Below are 14,747 nucleotides of genomic sequence, written 5' to 3' on the forward strand. Positions count from 1 at the left end.
ATATTGACATTCACAAAAGTTTATAAAATCTAAAAGTATATATAATATTTTGAATGTTAAAAGTATACATGAGAGTTATCTCTCTATTTAGCTTATAAAGATTGATATGTGTTTTCTACCGTAAGTCTGTAGCTTTACATTGTTCGTACTGTGAATGATACATGAATTGAGTATAGCTTGTTGTTCATTTTTGTAAAAATGGCATCTAGAAAATGTGGAGTGTGAAAAATGTGTTATATAAATGTTGAACCTAATTGAATAGAATCTATGAGGCCAGGTCATCATTGTAAATAAAAATTCATACTCATTTGACTTATTTTGTGAATTGAAAATAACTTTGACTATATGTACGTACTTACTGGTACCCATGAATTTATTTTAAAGTAGAATTTTAACAGGGGATGCTAATTTAAATAAATAAATTTTAAAAAATCAATTTTGTAAGGTTATATCTGGTTTTAAATGGTAGTAAAATACAAATAAAACTATACTAATATTTTGAAACACACTATTATTATAATTCAAAGTATTGCCATAAATGTTTGAAGAAGTTAAGGTCTTGGAAAAAAAACTTGCTTCCTCTTAGGATTAGATTTAAATTATGTTTTAAGCATTGTGTTTAGGTTTTATGACTGTTGGTGTGTACCTAGAAAAAAAAACATTTATATCACACAAAGTTCATGTTTTACCATTTACAGATAAAAGAAGCCTTAGAGTTAAACCAATAACAGCTCCTATTTAAATGTTAACTACAAGCAGAATAAATATGTGCTATTATTATTTCTGCAGATATTTTTGTTCTTCATGAATACATATTTTGCATAACATTAAATGATTTATTTATCTTTGCCTTTCAGGATTGAAAGGTTCTAGTTGTTGGAATATGTGGTCATGATAATTGAGTCATCTGAGAGCTGAAACAGCAAGATATGGCGAGGCATAATTGGTGCAGTCTTAAACGATTTACAGACTTTAGCCATATTAATTAAACCTAAGTGTCTTGTTTAGCAACTGCAGAGCTTTTCACTTTTGTTTTGGTATTAGCAAATACATGGTCTCCCTTGGGATAAACAAATCCTATTTACATTTTGCCACAGTTATTGGTGTTTTATAAGAATGGGAAATCCTCTTGCAATTTTGCAGAGAGGAAAAAAGGAACAGTGGTCTATCCCAGCCAAATAAATTGATAATAAATTAACAGGCAGGCAGACAAAGCATTGTGTCAATTTTATAAACCCTAACTAAGGATGAAACACAAATAGTATTATACCTTCATCTAAAAAACTACAACAAAAACATTGTGAATGTGGAAAAATGGCAAATTTACATAAAGACTCTAGATATTCAGAAATGGATGCAAAGCTACATAACACAACTCGAGACATTTTCCTTGTAAGTACCTAAGCACAGTCTTCAAAGGTGAGTCAAGCTTGGTAGTCATTTCTGACGTCTGTGTGTTTCTTTAACAAAAAATGCTTTTTTAGTAAATATGGATTCAAGATGCCCAGGGATCTTTAATGACCACTGAGACTCAGGACTTCGGTTTAATGTCTCATCTGAAAGATGGCATGGTTGAGTCTTTCCTTGAAATTCACTACCCGACTGAAGAACTTTCTGAATACTTTGAAAAACACTGTAATCTACAATATAGTATCTCTTATAATATATTTTTGATTATATTTATTATCTATATCTTTGTAGTTCAGGTGGGTAGTGGCATCAGCATGCACAGTCTGCAAAGGAACAAGTCATAGGTTTATTCCATGCTGAAAAGAGAAGAAAGAAAACACAACGTTTCCGCTGTGAAGCCTTCTTCAGGTATGAGAAAGACAGAGCAGACAGCAAAGATTAAAAAGCACAAAAGAACAAAAGATGGGAGAGGGGAGGAGGCAGGAGGGGCAGAGAGGCAGAGAGGCCACTCAGAAAGTGCAAAGTGGAGAAGGGTGAAGAAAGGTGTCAAAAGTCAAAATCAAAACCTGCATGAGAATAGGGAAGATTACACGGAAATAAGTTGGTCATTGAGAGAATGGAGATGGTGTGAACCTAGTTTCAGAATGAGTTTCTTTCTGTTGTTTTTCTGCTGTGGGAGTTGAGAAACCCTTCTTTGAGGACAGAGACGGAGAGATCAGTGTGATCATGGCCATCTGAGGTGAAATGAGAAACTATGGGCTTGGAGAAATCTTTCATCTTCACAGCCCTAACATGTTCTCTGAAGTGGCCTGCTAGTCTCCTTCCAGTTTCCCCAACGTAGATAGCTGGGCATTTTTTGCAGGAGATACAGTAAATGAGGTTGCTGGAGGTGCAGGATTTAATCTGGATGATCCAGAATTAATGAGAGTGATGTTAGATATGTATTTGCAGGTGATGCCGCGAGTTCTGCTGCAGGGGAAGGTGCCTGGTGGGGATGATTGCTGAATGTGGTCAAGGGAGCTGTGAACCAAAAGCTTACGTAGATTGGGTGGTCAGCGGTATGAGATGATTGTGCAGTTAGAAAAAAGGGTACCGATGGAGGGATCGCCCTGTATAACCCAAAGGAATGCAGTTGTGAGACCAGGAGTTCCTGGTCAAGTTGATGATCCCAGGGCTGTTTTTGGCCTGGGTGAGGGCCCTATCGATAACATGGGTGGGGTATCCTCTGTTGATGAAAAAATAATACATTTTGAGTGCTTGGTTCTGGATCCGTGTTGTCAGTGCAGAGTAGAACTAGCCTGAGGAACTGTGAAAAAGGGAGAGAGTTTTTGGTGTGAGTGGGATGAAAAGAGCTGTACAGGAGACAGTGAATTTGTGAATCTGTGGGTTTGTAATAGACGGAGGATGAGAGTCGTGGATGGTTAACAGATAAATTTTTGTCTTGAAATGGAAGTGTGTCTAGAAATATAGACCAAAATCTATATATTTGGTTTGTTTTTGTATGTTTATGATTGAAACAAAAATAATTACCTACTGTACTACCAGGTACTTGGTATGTTGTTACTTAAAACATAAAACAGTAAATGGGGGTTCACCCTCAAAATTACAAAGAGTACAGTGAACAGAGGAGTTTTACCACTGTTAGGTCTTTTCTAATGTCACTACAGCTTTTAGACAATCTTTTTTATTATTACTGTCAACAGCAAAAAAAAAATTAACAAATAATATTTGCAAGTATAGACTTAAACTCTAACTTACTGCAGAGGTAGTTTTATATGCAGACTTATGCTTTAAGTGATTACATTTAATATGCTTTAATTAAGTAATTCATGTCCCACAGTATGACTCCTTATCGTCTATAATAATGCAATGTGACACAAAGAGTCGAAATGCTTCTCTTCTAATGACATTGCATTTCTAAAATCTATAATCATATTTGTATTGATTAAAGATATTGATAAAGATGTTTATTAAAGATTTATTGCATAAAGCCATAATAATAATGTGTGTCATTATGTGATGTAAACAATTGTAAAATTAAATAAAACAGATTGGTAAACCATATTGCAGTTCTTTCGATATTGTTTATAGTTTCCTGTAGAACTTTCAAAAATGTTACTGTCAGTAAAACATTAAAAATAAAAACAATATTTACCTGAAACTTTCCTTATTTCCTAGGAACTCCACAAACCTGGTAGTATTACTAAAAATACAGTACTTTAGTCATAATACACAAGCACAATATTAATTTGAATGTGAGGGGTGTGAAAGTTTATTGTTTTCTGTTGTTTTTTTTTTAAATGAACACTAAGTTAACAGAAGCCTCAAAAGAATTTTACATCTTGGAAAATATAAAAAATGAAAATATAAAATTCCCAGTTCCCTGTCAGTGGATGGAAATTCATTTAAAAGTATCACTTCAGGCACTCTAATTTAGTGAGTGGAATATTAAAAATTTCTTGTAACTCAGAAGTCTGTTTCTTAGGACATGTGTTGTACTGCATACAAAGTGTTTTAAATTAAAGGTTTTAAATTGACACTGGCACAACTATCTCTTTCAAACCTTTTAAGCACAAGTTAATTTTATATTTACTGCATATAAAAGTGAGGAAAATTGTAATGTTAGTCATCTACATCTGTATCATTATCAGATCCTTTTTTTGGAACTGATGGTATCCACCATGCTGTGTTTTCTGTTGCTAATGCTGCTTTCTTCATCTGATAACTTATTCATTTATTCTTTTCATTTTCTCATGAAATTCGTAATGGAATAAAGCACATTTCAGTGCAAGTATGTTGATGCAAATATAGCCGTTATCAGTGATTCATATAGGTCTGATAATATGAATATCTTTTTTCAAACAGCAGTGTTTATGATCTTTCAAACATATGTATGCAACCACATATGCGTGAGAGGATATTTTTCTAATGCCAATTACAGATTTTCAAATAAATCATGTGTTTAACTGCTGATAAGTATCAATGATCATATTGATCTCTTTGAGTATTGTCATATTTCACTTAGAAACAGGGATCTTTGTTGTTCAAAGTTCATAATAGAAGTAATGCAGTAAGAGGGATTTTTATAGTTCTGAGCTTTTTAAATTTCTGACAAATTGCTTATATTTAAATAATAATTGTAAGAAGTATTTTCACAAATAAAGTTTGAGTGGGATTTAAGCATGACTGCTTACTGGGAATTAAAGCTCCAGAGTCCAGCATCTGGGCAAGGAGGGCAGGTCTCCTGGTGCAGGATAATTCAACACTATCCATGTTCCAAAGGAGTGAAAGGAGTGACATCATTTTCTCTAAAAGGCTCAGAGCTAGATGAGACCTGCAACACATTCTGTACATAATGTATATATATATATTTCGTTTTACTGTTGTAACTTTCCATGAGATAATATTATAAGGAACTAATCACAGCATTAAGGGTTAATAAAGCCATTTATTCCAATTCGGTTCAGTCAGTGAACTAAGCAGAAACACTACACTTGAGTCTACTTTACTTGTAGTCAATTTGCCATTTGAGTATAGTGGTGGGTGCTCTCTGGTGAACAGGGTAATCTGAGCTTTTGGTGATAGGGCTGGGAGAACCTTGAAATTACTAAACAAAGTTCCTTAAACTCTCTATTCTATAACGTAAAGATGGATTTTACTTTAACCAACACCATACTACCTCACCAAATATTTATACAGATGCAGCCATTCATTATTTTCCGGTACGCTGTACGCAGTCTACCGCGGGTTACCGGTAAATACCGCGAGTTACCGTAAATTCTCCTATAATACAGCAAGCAAAATAATAGTATCCAGAATTTCCGCAAGGTGGAGCTAATAAAGCTCAACCTCTCATGTTTGAGCTGTCGCCATCAAAGTCTTTAATGAAGATATTACTAATAGTATTAATAATGAATGACCTTGGACAAGCTGTAAGTGTAAACTCTGGTCCACATTCTTTTTTTCATTGACCCTCTTTGTAAAAGTAACACCACAGCATTTCGCAATCACGCATTTGTTTCCAATCATGCAAAGTACAGTAATTTTTGAGAATCGATTCACCATGCCTTTCACATGCTCATAAAAGAGATTGATTTAGGAACATAAACATATTACCGTATGCAAACTGTACTGTATACAGTATGTATATGTATATTTAATATCTTAACTGTGCCCGTTTAAGTATTGAATATTTATATGGAATTTTACCACTGAAGGGAAATCTTAGTGCCTGAGCATAAAAAGAATAGGAGCATACTGCAACGCGTGTGAAGGCCATAAACGATATTAATTTTGGAACTTAAACATACAGTATATGGCTGGTAAGAAAACATACACACCAGTATTCCATTTCTCCCTAAACATTTTAAGCATCGAAGTCTTTAACTAATGTGATACCGGAGTCAACAAGCATACTTTAAGAATTTGATTAAAAGGGAATATAATATGGAATCGCGTATCTCAAGAAATTAATAACGATATGATTATATTCGTGTACTGCGACAGGGCTGTTTAGCCTCTTACTTCATGTGACTTCCCTTGTAGCCCACTGGTCTACGTGCCCGATTACCAACTCACGGGTTGTGTGTTCAAATCCAGCTGGTGCTGGCCTTTTCTTTTAACAAACATTTCTTTGAAAAAATAGAATAGCAATATTATGGACAATCAATTGACTTTTATATTTCAAAATATCACAACATGATCGATTCTAAGTCATTTTTGATAACAATGAATAGTCACCTTCTTCCCTTCTGACAACGGTCCCTGCTTCTGCTTCCTGCTTCTATCGTGTGTGTGTAATAGAGTAAATTTTTATAGAGAAATGGAGGCTGGACAGTATGCGTTACAATATAAACATTTATATTGATTTAAATTGTGTTTTGATTTAAATTGCAAACGCGTGTTTAATTATATGTTTTTTTTAATCATAATCAGACTAATGCAACATAAATTGATACAGTATCTTTGTCTTCTAAGTATCTTAATAAACTTTCAGCATAGCTTTCTACCCATTTAGATTTATTTTTCTTGGGATTTTGGGATCAAACGTGGAAGGATTAGATTGTAATCGTTTTTATTTTTCTAATACGTTTTAGAAAAGTGGAATCTATACCTGCCCAGACTGTACGCCTTCCTAAACCCCGCCCTGACCACTTTCACTCCTGTCCTGCTCTTCCCCGCGCACCCCAGCCGGGCGCTCTTCGGCCTCTGCCCGGGACGAATGTATATTTTGATATTTACACCCGGCACGGCACCGAGGGAGCGTCTGCATTTATAACTTAGTTTTTAAAATTAGTCAAGCAATATGAAGCATCTCCTTTTACTTTTAAGTCCCTTAAATACATTGAGCAAAGCTTTCTCATCACTTAAGATTACTTTTTGATACCATCCTTACACAAAGCAGAAACTTTCCGATGACATACAGTACAAGTGGAAAGATTACAGATTTTAATCATCTTTAATTTTGTTACATTATATGTTTTAGAAACGTTTCATCTAAACAAACACCACAAAACTATTCTCGATTGTATTTCTGAATGTTATGTTACACCTACAGTAGTTCACTGCTTTAAATACATCGAATTAAGAAAGTTAGGTGTAGCACTTTAGATCTTTTTTTCTGAACCAGGGAAAATCTGATCATGTTTCTCTATAACAATAATAAAAAACTTTATTTTACATATCACCTTTAAAAGTGGCATCTCAAAGCAATACAGTAGATGGAAAAATAGTTAAAAGGGACCAAAGTAAATACCAGACAAACGCAAACGCGTTTTTAATAAAATGCTTTTATTCATTCAGCAGAGAGTGAGAGGGACATCCAGCAGAGAGAGACACACACACCGGTTTCCATTGACAAAAGTAATTGTTTTTTTTTCAATTCCTCTTGTCTAACAGGAATGTTTTGTTTGTGGACAGACTGTTAGACTAGAGGAAAAGAGCGCCTCCTTCTATGAAGCATTTCGTTGATCCGATCACGAATTCTTTTCCAGTCGCACGAAGTAAGGGTTGAGAATCTCTAATTCACCATGCTACTAATGGTTCCCCGGAGATTGCAAGGCAAGACACTTTTGCCTCTGGACCCTCTGGATTTATGCTATATTCACATGTACGGCTAGAATGTTCATTGTCTTCCAATGAAAGGCGGGTGCCTTTTGCCGAAGTCGGGAGACATTAGAGGCTTGCCACACCCGGACTGTTAAACCAACGCATTAGCACGTCAAAGCCCATTGAGGACCCGGGCGCAATAGTTGTTTTGTCCCTTGATTTACTGATCTGCATTAATTATGGAAATCGAGTTCCTGCTCTTTGCAGACTACCTGGTCCCGCTGTCGCCCACAGAACAGAGGCTGCGCCAGAACCTGGCACTGCTGGAGCAGCACTGTCAGACCTGGGCGCCGACAGTCAATCTGGACAAGACCAGAGTTATGGTTTTCCAGAAAAAAAGCCAGACCTCAGGGAAACAGGTACAAATTCACACTAAACAACACATTAACACCTAACAACGGGAGCAGGGACGAATTAGGTCAGTACCCACTATTGTTAAACATACAGAAAATAATATTAAAGTATTGAAGTATTGGCTTTAGTATTAGCCATACAGAACATTAAAGTGTCCAATCTTCTGACAGTCGCCGTTGTGAATGTCTGTAGAGTGTATCTTAGTTTTAGTACTATATTTTTGTATTATATTCCCTATTAATCCAACTCTAAGAGTATGTATCGGCTTGTCCCCTCCTCCCGCCCCTCTCTGTGTACAGTAGAGCCTCCTGTCCAGCCAGCACATGTCCACAGACATTCACAACAGCGACATATCATAAAACGTTTGCACATATACAGATGCAGCCATTCAAAGTGAGCGGTACAGACACGTACCGCAGGTAAGATGACACGGGGTACCGCGGTGCGTGATTGGTTGACCGACAGGGGCACTCGTGGTCCGTTGGTCTGTCGTAGAAAGACTTACTGTAAACGTCTTTACTGTGCCCGTTGTAGATATTGAATTTTACCACTGAAGGGAAATCTTAGTAGCTGAGCATAAAAAGAATAGGAGCATACTGTAACGCGTGTGAAGGCCATAAATGATATTAATTTTGGAACGTAAACATACAGTATATGGCTGGTCTCGGTACTTTAAAGAAAAAAATACACACCAGTATTCCATTTCTCCCTAAACATTGTAAGCTTCGAAGTCTTTAACTAACGTGATACCGGAGTCAACAAGCATACTTTTAGAATTTGATTAAAAGGGAATATAATATGGAATCGCGTATCTCAAGAATTTAATAACGGTATGATTATATCCGTGTACTGCGGCAGGGCTGTGTAGGGCTGTTTCGCCTGCCTGTTCATGCAAGCTGTCTTGTAGCCTACTGGTCTAAGTGCGTGACTACCAACTGGCAGGTTGTGTGTTTGAATCCAGCTGGTGCTGGACCTTTCAGTTTTATTTATTTATTTTTTAATCGCGTAACATAAACATATTACCGTATGCAAACTGTACTGTATACAATATGTATATGTATATTTAATGTCTTAACTGTGCCCGTTTAAGTATTGAATATTCATATCTAATTTTACCACTGAAGGGAAATCTTAACATAAACATACAGTATATGGCTGGTCTCGGTACTTTAAAGAAAAAAATACACACCAGTATTCCATTTCTCCCTAAACATTGTAAGCTTCGAAGTCTTTAACTAACGTGATACCGGAGTCAACAAGCATACTTTTAGAATTTGATTAAAAGGGAATATAATATGGAATCGCGTATCTCAAGAAATTAATAACGATATAATTATATTTATGTTGCAAAAGAACTGCAACGGACATAAAAACTCCCTTGCTTTTAACAGAGCGTTCCATAATTTCTAACTACGAAAATGCCAGGTGAAAGGATTTGTAAACATATTTTGTTAAAGCAAGTCAGTTTTTTCCGCAACACATAAAATACATTTTTCCAAGAAAGTTTAGCCTTTGTCACTAATGAAACCACTAAATAAAGACATAAATATAGAAATCTTAAGATTTGTTTTATTTAATGTTGGTAGCAGGATGAACTGTCAGAGTGTATATTTTGTCGCAAAGTTGCTGCAAGATGTTAACAGTGAAAAAGGTATTTAGAAATGAGTTATTTCAAGATGAAAAAGAAAACATACACGAAACATGGTTTCATTACGACCAGAATCGGTCTTGAGATATTTTTAACTTGATTTACAGTATTTGAGAGGTATGTCTTAACACCGATACTACAGTGCTTAAGTACTGCTCACGTATATGTTTCTAGGTTTATATTATGCATTTCATACGGTCAAATTACTTTTGAGCAACTAATAAGAAGCGCGAAACGGTATGCGTTTTAGTTTCGTTTTGTGCTGGAACCCGTGGATTGATTAGAGATATCAAGTACATACAAGTCATTTTTTAAATGTTGTAGTTCGTCTTGAAAAAATGTTACGAGTACATCATCTATCAACAATTACACAGGTTCTGTTTCCATATTGCGGATTTTGGTTAGGTATTATCAAATCCAGTGGCGCTGTGTTTTAGTTTACTGAGTCCCATGTCACATGGTCTGTGATTGAAACCTGTAAAACCGGTTTAATTCGTCACAGCCAGCACTCTTCAGGTGTGAGGGTCTTCTGCTCAGAATGAAACGCTAAAATGTTTGTGTATATTCTAATGGTAGTGGGGGCAGGGTGTGTGGGAACAGGTTTGGTTGAAATTGCATTGGAGATCTATGTTCTTCACACCTGAAACATTTTCTCTGAAAGCATTTTCTTCGCAGTTTAACCGATCTTGTTACAGCATGTTACAGTTTACTATTATTAACCATATTAATTTTAAGTGCTTAATGTAAAATCTTGTAAAAATATATTTTCATTGTTCAAATATACATTAAGTCTGACTATCATATAATAAGTTAAATACAAAACTAAAGAAAAAATAGGGTTAAATATAATTCAAAATATTTTGCTAACAATGTTAACTGTTTATGAATAATAAAATGTATTAACTAAGGAGTAGGATGGCACAGTTGTTAGTATGTTTTTTGTTTTGTTTCTTTTTCATAAATACAACAGTAGTACCTGATGTCTCAGTGGCTTTCAAAATTAAATTATGCATGCAAACCTGTGAACTAGAAAGATAACTAAGATATCCATCCATTTTATTCCATAATATCCATGAAATATATGGCGCTGAAATATGTGTGACGCAGTGGTGGCCTGACACGGTGAGGTGCCCTGGCAGCTGTGTGATGCAGTGGTGGTCGGGTATGTAGAGGTGCACTGGCAGCTGTGTGTTGTGACGCAGTGGTGGCCTGGCACGGTGAGGTGCGCTGGCAGCTGTGTGACGCAGTGGTGGCCTGGTACGGTGAGGTGCGCTGGCAGCTGTGTGGTGTGACGCAGTGGTGGCCTGGTACGGTGAGGTGCGCTGGCAGCTGTGTGGTGTGACGCAGTGGTGGCCTGGCATGGTGAGGTGTGCTGACAGCTGTGTGGTGTGACGCAGTGGTGGCCTGGTATGGTGAGGTGCGCTGGCAGCTGTGTGGTGTGACGCTGTGGTGGCCTGGCACGGTGAGGTGCGCTGGCAGCTGTGTGATGCAGTGGTGGCCTGGCATGGTGAGGTGCGCTGGCAGCTGTGTGGTGTGACGCAGTGGTGGAAATGTTCACCATGTTTCACCATGCTGAAAATGTTTGTACCAGACTTTTTTGAGGCCTGTTTAATTGTGTCTGAAGTCTGATGTTATAAATTTTATTGTTTAAAAGATCCATGAAAATGTCACTACTAAAGTTAGCTGGTACTGTTGGTATTGTAAGTGGCAAGTAGAGCTCATATTTTAGATTTTGTGTAGTTGCTAGCGTTGAACTGTGTGTTGGATGCACATGAATATATTCATTATATGCCAGCGCACCTTACCGTGCCAGGCCACCACTGCGTCACAACACACAGCTGCCAGTGCACCTCTACATACCCGACCACCACTGCATCACACAGCTGCCAGCACACCTCACCGTGCCAGGCCACCACTGCGTCACATAGCTGCAAGCGCACCTCACCATGCCAGGCCACCACTGCATCATACAGCTGCCAGGGCACCTCACCGTGTCAGGCCACCACTGCGTAACACCACATAGCTGCCAGCGCACCTCACAATGCCAGGCCATCACTGCGTCACACCACGCAGCTGCCAGCGCATGTAACCGTGCCAGGCCACCACAGCGTCACACCACACAGCTGCCAGCGCACCTCACCGTACCAGGCCACCACTGCGTCACACCACACAGCTGCCAGCGCACCTCACCGTGCCAGGCCACCACTGCGGCACACCACACAGCTGCCAGCGCACCTCACCGTACCAGGCCACCACTGCGTCACACCACACAGCTGCCAGCGCACCTCACCGTGCCAGGCCACCACTGCGTCACAACACACAGCTGCCAGTGCACCTCTACATACCCGACCACCACTGCATCACACAGCTGCCAGCGCACCTCACCGTGCCAGGCCACCACTGCGTCACATAGCTGCAAGCGCACCTCACCGTGCCAGGCCACCACTGCATCATACAGCTGCCAGGGCACCTCACCGTGTCAGGCCACCACTGCGTAACACCACATAGCTGCCAGCGCACCTCACCATGCCAGGCCATCACTGCGTCACACCACACAGCTGCCAGCGCATGTAACCGTGCCAGGCCACCACAGCATCACACCACACAGCTGCCAGCGCACCTCACCGTACCAGGCCACCACTGCGTCACACCACACAGCTGCCAGCGCACCTCACCGTGCCAGGCCACCACTACGTCACACAGCTGCCAGCGCACCTCACCGTACCAGGCCACCACTGCATCACACAGCTGCCAGCGCACCTCACCGTGCCAGGCCACCACTGCGTCACAACACACAGCTGCCAGTGCACCTCTACATACCCGACCACCACTGCATCACACAGCTGCCAGGGCACCTCACCGTGTCAGGCCACCACTGCGTCACACATATTTCAGCGCCATATATTTCATGGATATTATGGAATATAATGGATGGATATCTTAGTTATCTTTCTAGTTCACAGGTTTGCATGCATAATTTAATTTTGAAAGCCACTGAGACATCAGGTACTACTGTTGTATTTATGAAAAAGAAACAAAACAAAAAACATACTAACAACTGTGCCATCCTACTCCTTAGTTAATACATTTTATTATTCATAAACAGTTAACATTGTTAGCAAAATATTTTGAATTATATTTAACCCTATTTTTTCTTTAGTTTTGTATTTAACTTATTATATGATAGTCAGACTTAATGTATATTTGAACAATGAAAATATATTTTTACAAGATTTTACATTAAGCACTTAAAATTAATATGGTTAATAATAGTAAACTGTAACATGCTGTAACAAGATCGGTTAAACTGCGAAGAAAATGCTTTCAGAGAAAATGTTTCAGGTGTGAAGAACATAGATCTCCAATGCAATTTCAACCAAACCTGTTCCCACACACCCTGCCCCCACTACCATTAGAATATACACAAACATTTTAGCGTTTCATTCTGAGCAGAAGACCCTCACACCTGAAGAGTGCTGGCTGTGACGAATTAAACCGGTTTTACAGGTTTCAATCACAGACCATGTGACATGGGACTCAGTAAACTAAAACACAGCGCCACTGGATTTGATAATACCTAACCAAAATCCGCAATATGGAAACAGAACCTGTGTAATTGTTGATAGATGATGTACTCGTAACATTTTTTCAAGACGAACTACAACATTTAAAAAATGACTTGTATGTACTTGATATCTCTAATCAATCCACGGGTTCCAGCACAAAACGAAACTAAAACGCATACCGTTTCGCGCTTCTTATTAGTTGCTCAAAAGTAATTTGACCGTATGAAATGCATAATATAAACCTAGAAACATATACGTGAGCAGTACTTAAGCACTGTAGTATCGGTGTTAAGACATACCTCTCAAATACTGTAAATCAAGTTAAAAATATCTCAAGACCGATTCTGGTCGTAATGAAACCATGTTTCGTGTATGTTTTCTTTTTCATCTTGAAATAACTCATTTCTAAATACCTTTTTCACTGTTAACATCTTGCAGCAACTTTGCGACAAAATATACACTCTGACAGTTCATCCTGCTACCAACATTAAACAAAACAAATCTTAAGATTTCTATATTTATGTCTTTATTTAGTGGTTTCATTAGTGACAAAGGCTAAACTTTCTTGGAAAAATGTATTTTATGTGTTGCGGAAAAAACTGACTTGCTTTAACAAAATATGTTTACAAATCCTTTCACCTGGCATTTTCGTAGTTAGAAATTATGGAACGCTCTGTTAAAAGCAAGGGAGTTTTTATGTCCGTTGCAGTTCTTTTGCAACATAAATATAATTATATCGTTATTAATTTCTTGAGATACGCGATTCCATATTATATTCCCTTTTAATCAAATTCTAAAAGTATGCTTGTTGACTCCGGTATCACGTTAGTTAAAGACTTCGAAGCTTACAATGTTTAGGGAGAAATGGAATACTGGTGTGTATTTTTTTCTTTAAAGTACCGAGACCAGCCATATACTGTATGTTTATGTTAAGATTTCCCTTCAGTGGTAAAATTAGATATGAATATTCAATACTTAAACGGGCACAGTTAAGACATTAAATATACATATACATATTGTATACAGTACAGTTTGCATACGGTAATATGTTTATGTTACGCGATTAAAAAATAAATAAATAAAACTGAAAGGTCCAGCACCAGCTGGATTCAAACACACAACCTGCCAGTTGGTAGTCACGCACCTAGACCAGTAGGCTACAAGACAGCTCGCATGAACAGGCAGGCGAAACAGCCCTACACAGCCCTGCCGCAGTACATGGATATAATCATACCGTTATTAAATTCTTGAGATATGCGATTCCATATTATATTCCCTTTAAATCAAATTCTAAAAGTATGCTTGTTGACTCCGGTATCACGTTAGTTAAAGACTTCGAAGCTTACAATGTTTAGGGAGAAATGGAATACCGGTGTGTATTTTTCCTTGTGATATTTTAAGCTCTAGTTGAATGATAGGTGTCGCATTTTAAATCATTTTCGTAGCTAGAAATTATGAAACGCCCTGTTAAAAGCAAGGAAATTTTTATGCCCGTTGAAGTAAAACAAAATGCCTGACAAAGTATGGCTTGGACAGATTCCAAGTGCTTGTACAAATGTGCTAAAGAAATTATACTTTGAGGATACAGCTTGTCCAAAGTCATCCATTATTAATACTATTAGTAGTATCTTCAGTAAAGGCTTTGATGCATAAATATTTCT

This window comes from Lepisosteus platostomus, chromosome 2 (assembly GCF_059453375.1).
Source record: "Lepisosteus platostomus isolate fLepPlt1 chromosome 2, fLepPlt1.hap1, whole genome shotgun sequence".
Classification (NCBI taxonomy): domain Eukaryota; kingdom Metazoa; phylum Chordata; class Actinopteri; order Semionotiformes; family Lepisosteidae; genus Lepisosteus; species Lepisosteus platostomus.